The 12251-nt window shown below is 38.9% G+C and overlaps 1 protein-coding gene across 2 annotated transcripts in view; it reads right to left on the bottom strand.

The window, feature by feature from the left end:
• Positions 1 to 12251, bottom strand: part of myripb (myosin VIIA and Rab interacting protein b) — a 140413-nt gene that overhangs the window by 120951 nt on the left and 7211 nt on the right. The window lies entirely within an intron of this gene.

The raw sequence follows: 12251 nt of genomic DNA, 5'->3' as shown, positions 1-12251 counted from the left end.
GTGGATTGGATATTGGCTTCTAGATTTTACTTCAGTCGATATCCTGGTTGGGCAGGACATTGATGTAATAAATGTTTACTGAACAGGAAACCTCATAATGTTTGAACTTTTATTTATATAAAGCTGTTCTGTAGATACTTTGAAAGCATGATTTTTACTTTTAAACCTTGTGTTGATTATTTTGTGTCTTAGCATAGAGGTGAACTTGTTTCTCTGTAGGAATGTGACACAAAACTTATTTTAGGAAGTCTCCACTAGAACCAGTCGCTTCGGTCACTGGATACTGGTATTCCTCTTCAGGTTGACAAGAGGCCTAGCAATACATCTTTTTAGTGACTGCAGGCATCTCTTAGTGACGCATTCTACCTTTCTGTAAACAGCTAACCATACATTTCTTTGTGACCTTGTACGGATAGTATGTAAAATTAGTTAAGTCCTTATAAGACCTGCCTTCTATAGATAGTACCTTGAAAAGGCTTTAAGCACTGGAAAACTCCTCTGAAACACAACGCATGTGCCTGCTGTCTGTAACTTCATTCATCTGATCAGATAAACTTCTTTCAACTCTCTACCTGGTCTACAATCTCTTCCTTCACGATTTCATACTTCAAGTTTAAATAACATCTAGGTAGCATATTTGGATCAGTTCTGTCTTATTTTATTTTGTATGAAGGAAATAAATGCTGTCGTCAGTCTCTGCACTGGTATCGGTTGATGTATCGGTATTGGCTGTAGTGTGAAAATCGGAAATGAAAAAAACTGGTGCATCCCTAATAAAAACCCAGATTAAAAAAATAAATAAATACATTTTGCATCCAGGTGTACTTGTTGGAGAACAGATTGAATTGAAATTACATGCAGTTATATTGTGTATATAACTATCACGATTACTGGTAATTAAAATAATTGTTCAACCCGAGTGAAAAACACATTTTGTTAAAAGCTATAAACTATGCTGCTCTTGGATTTAATAAATATGTTTTTGGTCCACTTTTGACATGAAAAAGACATCACACTTGACTGAAACTGAGTTTTATACAGGTGACACTTTCAGGTTAGCTTTTAAGGAGCTTCAAGATAAAAAAGAAAAAAAAACAACATTACTCTTTAGAAGAGACAGCATTACACAAGCGTTACCTAAATTTCATCATGTTATCCCTGTGCAGACACCTACTTTATGTCAACTGTTTCATCACTGGATTCATTGCAGCACTTTTTATTATTGATTTGGTGACTAAATAAGGTGAGAAATAAATTTTTAAAAACACCTTATTACTTACATTAAAAAGTTGACTATTTGAGCACAGACTATCTGGACCGTCTTCAAAATCATTATGAGTTTTATTAATTTTGTTGTGAGGGGAAAATTCAATATGAAAAACATTCACTGTCAACACACTGCATATATTTGTATTGACTTTTGCGAGATCTCATTTGCTCTGTGTAGAAACATACTCTGAACATGGATTTAAATAAGCAGATATTTGCTACAACACACTACAATGTCTACAGTACATTACATTACAGCGAGTTAAGCTGGAGTAAGTATCTGTATGTGGGTGTTTGGGGGACAGCGATCTGCTTAGAGTCCCTTTATGAAGATCTGCGTCCCTTAATAGGAGGAAGAACTGGACTAGTAATGAAAGCAGTTACGAGAGTTAGGACTAGAATAGAATTTGGAAAAGTCTTAATTATATTTCGACACAATGGGGTTACTATAAGGTCCACAGGAAATGAACGAAAACGTGTTGAGAAAATGGGAGTATGCGTGAACATGCACACTCCTAATTGGTCTGGTCAGGGGTGCAGTATTTCTATCGGTTAATTAAGTTGGATTATATTAAATATGATCTACTAAGGGCCATATTAAAAACTAATTAGAAATCACATAGTCAGTGGCTCTGGTACCAATCACCTGAACAGGGTCTGAGCAGAGAGAATTAATGAACAAAGCCATTAAAGCCACTGTTACCTCAAGGTACAGTAGAGATGTGTTATGGTCTAGTAGTCTAATTCAGAACATTTGTTTAAATATTACCAAGCATACTAGCATTGGGAAAGCACCAATCAAAACATTAACTAGTTGCTCGTTTCCATGGAGATGTTATTGCCCTGCCTGGGTTAGGATTACCACAGTATGGCATTAAAGGATCATATTACGCTATTCTCTGATCTATGTTATAATGTTGTTTCCTTATCACAAACAGACCTAGAGTTGCGGTTTGTTTAATTCACACATGTTTAACACACAAACCCTGCACATTTAAGCTGAGCTCTTTCCTCAAACGGAAAACACTCTGTTCCACCTTGTGATGTCATGTAGTAATACAGGAAGTGCTCTGTTGTGTTTTAACCCTTTAAGGACTGAGCACACTATAGACCAGTATAGCTTGTTATTCTTTTTTTAGCCATAAAATGTTATCATGTTAAAGGAAGTATCAGAATGTACTGCATTTTTTCACACAACTACCTCTATTTTACATATCCATCCGTAATTTTTCTTTGACGCATCGAATAAGTGACTGGGAAAATTCCCGCGGCACCTGCCTTCTGATTCGTCATCTTCGAGGGACAACGGAGGCAGATTACCGTAATGACAGTAAAATATTCAAAGAGCCCAATGCCCCTGCTTTGAGATGCCACTTGAATCTACATGAGAGCACAATTGGTTGCAGAGTTACGGTAATGGAAAATCCGCGCCCGTGAGTCTATCGGCGGTGACAGCATCCGTCACAATTAGGTTTAAACTCCATATACCTTCACTAGAATCATTTGGATGTTTTCAGCTTTGGAATTTCCAATCTCTACTGAACAAAAGGTAAAAAGTAGCTGTTAACTTGAAAACTACCACTTCATGACATCACAAGGTGCAACAGAGCATTTAGAGCTTTGGAGATGTGAACAGACTAATAAAAAAGGTTTACTCATGTGTGAATGAAACAAAACGCAACTCCAAGTATGTTTTTGCGGAGGAAAACATAACAAAACTGATGGTAAATGGTCACAAGCCCTCAAAGTGCTTTACCTCAAGGAACCATACACCATTTTACATAGACATAGGGGGTAAGGTGGGTTAAGTGTCTTGCCCAAGGACACAAAGACAGTATTGATCTATGGAATCTGCCACAACCACTATTCTGAACAAACCTCATCAACATGACTCAGACAAACCACGTAACACTGCTAATCCCCTTGACCCAAAACCATTTAACTAGTTACTTAACCAAAACAACAAACCCGATTAAATATGACAAGGAAATGCATTCATTCTAGTACCTGTCCGGTCGTTACACTACTACACACATGTCTTGGGTCTTATTCATGTGCATCGATGTCACATGCGAACATAGGACCCAACGGTGGATTAGGGAGCTCCGTAAACACCTCGGACACTGAGAAGAAATGAATAAAACATGTCGATTTCACACAATGGAGCTATTGAAGCAGCCTCAAAGCCGTACCAAGTGTTACACGATTTTTGGATTTGTTCAACACTGAGGTCATTAGTTCACCAGTCTGGGAAACTGAGCACTACTGGAACAGACGCACCCGAAACACGCTGCTGTCTAGACTGGCAACTGAGTAAATAAACTTGGGTCTATAAAACGGACGCGGTTGTGTAAAAAAATCACATATAATAATGCTATAAAATAGGATCTATATTGAAACAAGTAGAGATCTATATGGTACAACTAAATATGCTATACTAAATGCTAATATGTTGTGTTAGCTTGAAAACTTCCACTTCATGACATCACAAGGTGGAACAGAGCATTTTGAGCTTTGGAGATGCAGACAGACTAATAAGTAAGGGTTAGCCGAACATGTGCAAATGAAACAAAACACAACTCCAGGTATGTTTTTGAGGAAATAACTGCATTCTAACATGATTAAAAGCTCACAAGAGTCAATTTTGAGTAATATAGGACCTTTATATGTACAATTTATAAACCCAGTGACCGCCCTTGTGCATGTTTATTGTCTAGGAAAGTATTTTAATCATGATTATAGTATCTGGATTACCTGGAGCACTATTACAGGACTACGGCACTAGGGCTCGTATGTATGACTATAGGTATTCAGCAATTGAGACGGTTAATCGGTCGATGGAGTCTTGCTCGACCAAAATTTGTATTAGTTGAGTTATTCTGTTTATATTATAAGGATTTATATGGGACAACATTAGGAAGGAGAGCTTAGTAAGTGAGTTAGTGAGTAAGGTAGCAGATTAAAAAGTCATATGAACCTCATGATTCACAAGCTTGATCTGTTTTTATATAAACACATAGTTTCCTAATACCTTTTTTCAGCATAAATTGTTGTTTTTACATGAACTCTGGTGCAGTTGTAGTCTTGTGAGTTCAGTTATAGCAGTCCAAATCATTCTAATCTAACAAACCTAAGTATTCACCTTACAAACAGAAAAAAACAACCAAATTTGAACATTTTGGTTTTGTATATAGTAACTGTACTATCATTTTTTATACCATTGCTCTAGTCGTATTTTGCATGTTAGCGGTGTCTTCTGCTGACTGATCACACGCCGACCCAACTGCATTTAATCTTCATTGAAATGTTATAAAAGGCTCCGTAGAAATTATGTGTCATCCAATGGGAACAAATGCATGACTTTTATACAATTGTGGAAATAGAGTGTGTAATCAAGGCTCTGTGGCAATTTCAGACAAATGAGACAAATAACAGTTATGAAAATGAGGCACTATTCAACACTATACTGTAGCTACCTATCAACACATGACACTGGACAGATATCACACCATTACGAATGAGCATAGACAGGTCCATACCACTGTGCTCTGGACAAACTAGAAAAGCTAAGTAGGACCATTAGGTTAGCTCATTATGTCAAAAAATACACATTACCAGAGATGCGGTAATGAAGTATCCAAAGCAATACTTCTAATAACAATAATAGTGCTTTTCCAGACACTTTCCAATTTTGTGCATTATTCATTCCCTCCATACTCTGTGGTGACAAGCTAATAGCCGCGTACATAGACTGTATATATAAATGGACACAGCTAACCTGCTAGCTGTCGCAATCCGAATGGGAAGTGAGCAGGGGCGCATTTCCGGCTCCATTGACTCTGGTTTCAATTCAATTTCTATTAAAAAAACTACGTAACTGCTGCTGTCTGGCTCAACATTTTGGTCTTAAAATGTTCGTATTAACCCGCTCTTTATGATCCTGGTATTTTCACTTCGCTATTGTGTCTGTAAATCAAGATATGAACATTAATAACAAATCAGGCGCCTTCTTTTCTCAACGTTGCTCTTGCTAGCGTTTGTAACAGGTTCGACTGACAGCAGTGCTAAGCGTCATTCATCCCTATAACTGCTCGCCTCGATAAGCTTCATTTGACTGGAGCCGAACGCCGTGGGTGACGTCACACTTACTTAGTCCACTTCCTTATACAGTCTATGGCTCCGTAAAACCTTTAGTGACTATGTGACTACTTCAATATTGGACTGAGAAAAGAAAGGGATAGTGATACTGTTCCTTAATGTGCTTATGTCTTTGTTTACTGGCTGAGCTATTGATCCAGTGTGTGTGCACAGAGTGAGGCTGTACGTGCTGCTGTCATCTCCGGGTGAGATCTTGGGAGGATAAATACAGGAGGAAATAGGGGTCAGAGGTCGGTGACAGACTGACACGGTGTGCCACAGCCTTTCAAACCTGCGACTGCTCCGCATCCACCTGTCAAAGTTTATCAGCGCTCAGAGCAACAGCAGTGAACAGACAAAAGAGACAGAAAAACACATTCACTTCAGCTCTGTCACAGCTCACCCCTCTATACAATATTCTCACACTTGATTTAATAAGACATTGACAAGATTTCTGTCAAGGCAAACATCACAATACTGTTATTATTCAGAAGTTGAAAACACGTTCAGATAGAGACTAATTACTCCTGCACAGGCAAAACTCCATCTGATAATCAGTGTGATTGTTAGGGGAGGCAGGGCTGCACGGTTGCACAAAGAATTTCCTAACACAAAGAAAAGATTAAAATGGAATGAGCTCTGAATATTGCAGGCCCACATATTCCTACATAATTAAGATTTAACCATGGTGTGATAATATTTGACCCAGAACGAGATTTGAAAAGGTGACTGCTGTTTATTCAGTGATAATTCTTCATTTTGGCACAGTCTTGAAGGTCAAGTAAAGATATTCTCCTAAAATCAGGCCTGTCGCGATAACACATTTTGAAGCATGATAATATTGCTAAAGAGATATACCGCAATAAATAATAATACTGAAACTACTTTATAACACTGATACAATAACAATAATACAAGATAATCCAAGTAAACCATTTTTAAATAGAGAGTATCATTAAAAGACATGAGCTGCAACAAACAAACAACAGAATGAACCAATAATTAGGCCGTGAAGTCACTTATTCAACCTTTTACAGCTCAAATGTTATTGTATTACAACAAAAATACTGCAAATCTTCCCATTTTTACAAAAGAAACTGTACACACAATAAATATTGAGCCCCAAAATATATTGTTCCATCTTTCATATATTGAACAATGCAGATAAAGTCATTATTGTGCCTCAAATACAAAGTTTATAAACAAGTTAGACTATACGTAGGCATTTAAAAACTCACACCTTCTTGCTAACTGCATTAACATGAACATAAAAGTAACCAAATATTTAAGAAAAAACATTAAGATTAAATAGAGGCGATATTATTAAGATTTATACATTCCAAATTGTAAAATAATATTGCTAAAATTAGGCAAGGCAAGTTTATTTGTAAAGCACAACTCATACACAAAGTAACTCAACGTACTTTAAAGAATAGAAGAAAATTCAAATTAGAATACAGTTACTTGTGCCACCACTTTTACTTTTCTAAACTTTTATTGTAAACACTGAAATGGGCTGGCAGACTTAGTGACTTCCACAAGGGTCAAATTATGATGCATAGAGAGTTGGGCAAGACAGCCAGGCTATAGTAAACCAATTTGAACAGAGAGCAGCTGGATTTCGAGCCAAAAACTTGTGCGCAATGATTTTCTGGGCTGCACCTCTGGGACTCATTGGACTGGTTGTTAAGAAGCCCCCTGTACTGTGAGTGTCCCATAGCTTTATAATGGGCCTCTCCAGCTCAATGGATAAACAAGAGGAGACATGCTGCTCAAAAAAACCCAACTGAGAGACTGTTACCTAACAAGTACGAGCCACATCACTTCACTCATTAAACATGTATTAGTGAAAATGTTTATATTTTTTAAACACAGTACTTACTACAGCATGTTTAATAGGAGTTTGAAAGGCAAGCAATTACCTCTGATTAGTCATACAATCAGTAACAAACATTATGTTCTTTCTTTCTTTCTTATTTGGCCATTAAAGTCATTGTGCAAGTAATAAGTAAGCTTCATTTGAAAACAGCGAGACCTTTCAACTTTTTCAACTCTAGCAAAGTGGGTCTGAAAGCCTGTTCCTGCAGTTCATTAAAATATATGACCAACTGATTACACATTTCTCCAAACTGGGACCATGCTGTTGTTTAGATTTGATTTACATAGGTTTAAACAGGTTGGTAGTAGGCATGTCGCAGTAACCGCAGTATTGGTATTAATAATACTGTGGCATAACAATCGCATCACATAAGGGCTCAAGTGACCGCAGTAACCACATTTCACATTTTAATGAGGCTCCTCGCACATGCCGGTGTAATTTTACTATTCAACTATGAACCAATTCGTGCTTTTGTGGATCTAAGATGCGGAGACTCTGGGAATATGTATCGAAGGACAGTGGAGAGAGGAAAAGGTGCCTTCACCCCTTCAAGCCATGTAAGTGCTAAAGCTAATCGCTAGCACGTCCCTTCAGTCAGAGGTCTGGAGTCTTGAGCAGACGGGGGTTTACTGTGGGTGTGCGATTTATATGTGTTACTTACTAGAGGAGCGGCAGATTTGAATACAAATCCACTGATCGGGCAGCACTAAAACCACGTCAACTACACGTAGTTGTAGTTGTTGGTGTAGTAGGAGTTTAGTAGCAGTAGCAGTGTCATAATATTAATTTAATACATGTTTACACTTCTGTTGCATAGGGTTGCAGATGTGAATTGTTTAGTTTTACATAATTTACCTCCACATTATTGGACACAGAGGAAACTTAAACTGGTGTATTTTACATGCCAGCTGAGGTTTATGAAGTATGCAATGAATCCGTCACCGAGGTAATTTACAACTCTGCAGGGTCGCTTTCGTTCAGGGAAGAAAAACAAATGGCAGCCATGCATGGATGAGTAGATCTGTGGAGACATGGCTGCCCACTGAAGCACCCAGCCACCATCTGCTGCCAACAAGAGCCCGTGTTCCCCTTCCCGACAACTGACAGTTCCTGGAGACGAACAGCCTCTTCCATAGGGATATATGCAAAGTACAGAGCGCTCAAAGAGAGACAATCCCGCCCCGAAAGAGAAGTGTGATATAATTATGATAAATGCAGCAGGATTTTCACTAGTAGGCAATAATTTACAACTATACAGTTACTTTGGGCCGTTTAGTATCACGTAGAATTCACAGTTTCATCATAATTTCACAGGGTTAGGCTTATCGTGTCTAGCTGCAGATACCAATGCCGCAACTGTCCTATTTTCTCGTAAAATAAATGTTTACTTATTTAGGTAAAACTGAAGGTGATGCGTTAGTGCTTCAGCCTCACAGTAAGAGGGTTGTTTCTGTGCCTTTCTGTGTGGAGTTTTCATATTCTACCTGTGTCTGTGAGTGTTTCCCTGGGTGCTCTGGTTTCCTCTAGCACAAAAACATGTACAACAGTCTCCCCTCACGGGCCAGAACTCTTATGAAAAAGTTATTCTTAATCTCAGTTGGACTTTCCTGGTTATATTAATGTCAATAATAATAGAATTGAGTAACTTCCTTACCTTAAAGGGCCCATGTTACGCTATTTTCTGATCTATGTTATAATGTTTGGGCATCAAAACACTCCACTGTGTCCATTTCAGCCCTGCAATTGCCAATTTATACTGAACAAAAGGTAAAACGTAGATGTTAACTAACTACCACTTCATGACATCACAAAGTGGAACAGAGCATTTTGAGCTTTGAGTATTCCAGGATTATGAAACAAAACACAACTTCAGGTATATTTTTGAGGTGGTAACAACATTATAACATGACTAAATGCCCACAAGAGTCAATTTTGCATAATATAGGACCTTTAAATAAAGCATTTGAATAAAGCATCCTGCGTTTTCCTCTCAATGGGAGAAAACAGTCGACAAAAACAACTAGCCACATTTGAGACTGCAGAAAAGTTGTTTGTTGTTATGTCTCCCAGTGATAAAGTATCCACCATCATCAGCTCTTATCTTTGGCCCAATCCCATATTGGCATTTTTGCTCCACAGCATTCATCACAATTGTATCCTTCCTTTTGACCTTTTCATGAAAATGTCAACATCCAACTTTTACAATTCCCGTTATCTTGACACAGCAGCAAACAAACCAAACTAACAAATGCACACATATATAAGAAAATATGGTATTCTTCTTGGTATTATAAAAATTACTGCTACCAGGCCTTTCACAACAAAGCATTAAGCACGATATATTGCAATAAACGATAACATTGAAACTGTTTTATGCCACTGACACAAAACAGGAGTCTATTTTTAAATAAACTGTATCATTATAAGGCATGAGCTGTAAGAAATAAATGGCAGAATGAACCAATAATTAGCCATAGAAGTTACATATTCAACTGTCTAGAGCTCAAATCTCATCATTCTACATAAAAATTGGCTAAAATCTTTCCACTATTGCAAAGAAATTTCACTTGCGATAAATAGTGAGCCCTAAAATACAGGGTGTCCATAACGTCTCTGTACAATAAAAAAAAAAACATTACAAAGGCTGATAAGATACCTTAATCAGACTTGTTCAATTGTACTCAGTGGTTTCCAAAGTTTTTTGTTTATACTTCATTTAAATACACCTTTATATCAAGCCGGTGTTGGATTTATTGCCATGTTTGTGTCGCACAGCCTCATCAAACGCATCAGTTATCTTTTGGTTTAGTTCAGTTAAGTCCAATATCTTTGTTTAATACACGATATCTTTAAAACAGCCTCCCGATTTTGTCTTAATAAACCACGATACACATTGCGCCTTCACTCGAGGAGTAGTTATTTCCTAGAAGTCAATCAAAAGGATGCCTCAAATACAAAATGCAATGCGATTAAAACCTTGTATAACCACTGAGTACAACAGAACAAATCTAATTAATATTTCTTATCAATTGCCGCATGAACACCCTGTATATTGTTCCAGCTTTCATATACTGAACAGCTGATATTGTTATTATTGTGACAGGCCTAAGTGCTGCACATCTTTCGAAAATATGTTGGACATCACAAACCATCAAGTCGAGACACATGCCAGAAAAAAGCCTGATTACTTTTTGACAAACTGTTTCTAAATGAACACCAGTCGCCCATAGCACCAACATTAATCTAGTTGAACTGAGCTGAACTAATAATAGCCCCAGATATAAATTCACTGGGAATGTTTATAACGGTTTGGAGGGAAGATTTTTTTTTTTTAATAGACCAGTGGTTTTTGAACATCGTAAAATCCCATTTCCTTTTTGCATTTCTGAAGCAGCTTTGTTCCTCTGACTGAATTTTTCAAGTGATTACAGAGCTAAACAACTTATGCAAGCTCAAAAAACAAGAAAACATCATGGATCAGCCTTCATGTAGTGTGCAGAAAACACTCAAGTTTCCACCAAAACATGAGTGCAGAACGTCCAGGGAGCATAGTTGCGTTTATGAAATTACACGGTATAAAAGTGAGAAGATATGGCAAGAAAACACATTTTTATGGAGATTTAAAGCGTCCATAGTAAAAAGCTGCTGAAATAACACATTTTACATTTGCACCCCTGCGGAGACCTGTCGCAGCTCAAATCCCTCCAGACCACAAGACTCGTACGCAGAGAGAGGGAGAGAGGGAGGAGAGAGAGAGGGGGAGGGAGAAAGAGAGGGAGAGAGAGAGGGGGAGAGGCAGAAAGAGAGGGAGAAGGAGAGAGGGAGAGGCAGAAAGAGAGGGAGAAGGAGAGAGGGAGAGAGGGAGAGGCAGAGAGAGAGGGAGAAGGAGAGAGGGAGAGGCAGAAAGAGAGGGAGAAGGAGAGAGGGACAGAGGGAGAGGCAGAGAGAGAGGGAGACAGGGAGAGGCAGAAAGAGAGGGAGAAGGAGAGAGGGAGAGGCAGAAAGAGAGGGAGGAGAGAGAGAGAGGGAGAGAGGGAGAGGCAGAAAGAGAGGGAGAAGGAGAGAGGGAGAGAGGGAGAGGCAGAAAGAGAGGGAGAAGGAGAGAGGGAGAGGCAGAAAGAGAGGGAGAGAGAGGGAGAGGCAGAAAGAGGGAGAGGCAGAAAGAGGGAAAGAGAGAGAGAGGGAGAGGCAGAAGAAGAGGGAGACAGAGGTAGAGAAAGAAACAGGGAGAGTGAGGGAGAGAGAGAAAGGAAGAGACAGAGGGAGAGAAAGAAAGAGGGGCAGAGACAGAGAGAGAGGAGAGAAATAAAGATGGAGAGACAGAGGGAGAGGGAGATAGAGAGAAAGAAAGAGGGAGAGAGGACACAGATACAAACAGAGAGAGAGAGGGAGAGACAGAAAGAGTGGGAGGCAGAGAGAGAAAGGAAGAGACAGAGGGAGAGAAAGAAAGAAAGAGAGGGAGGAGATACAGACAGAGAGAGAGGGAGAGACAGAAAGAGAGAGGGTGGAGAGAGAAAGAGAAAAGAGAGAAACAGAGTGGGGAGAGGGGAGAAATAGAGGGAGAGTGAGACAGAGAGAGAGGGAGAGAAAGAGAGACGGAGGTAGAAGGAAGAGAGAGAGGGAGATGGACAAGGAGAGAGAGACAGAGGGAGAGAAAGAAAGAGAGAGTGGAAAGAGAGGGAGAAATAAAGAGAGAGAAAGAAAGAAAAGAAGAGAGAGAGTAAAAGAGAGAGAGACAAGACAAGTGGACTCAGGTGGGAGCTCTTTGCCCACAACAACTGTCAGACTACTGGCACAAAACATGACATGCACCTTCCTCCTGCTGCTTTAACTCGCTGCAGTGGTTTTTTGCCAATAGATTAAATCGGAAAAAAATGGTAGCAGTGGGGAATGTGATAAAAAACAAGCTTCTATTTTTTTTTAAACCAGGGGGGATTGCTGCTATGTGAGTGTTGAAGAAATTACA

Source organism: Periophthalmus magnuspinnatus, chromosome 20 (assembly GCF_009829125.3).
Source record: "Periophthalmus magnuspinnatus isolate fPerMag1 chromosome 20, fPerMag1.2.pri, whole genome shotgun sequence".
NCBI classification, from domain to species: domain Eukaryota; kingdom Metazoa; phylum Chordata; class Actinopteri; order Gobiiformes; family Gobiidae; genus Periophthalmus; species Periophthalmus magnuspinnatus.
This window is presented reverse-complemented; position numbering and strand designations above follow the sequence as displayed.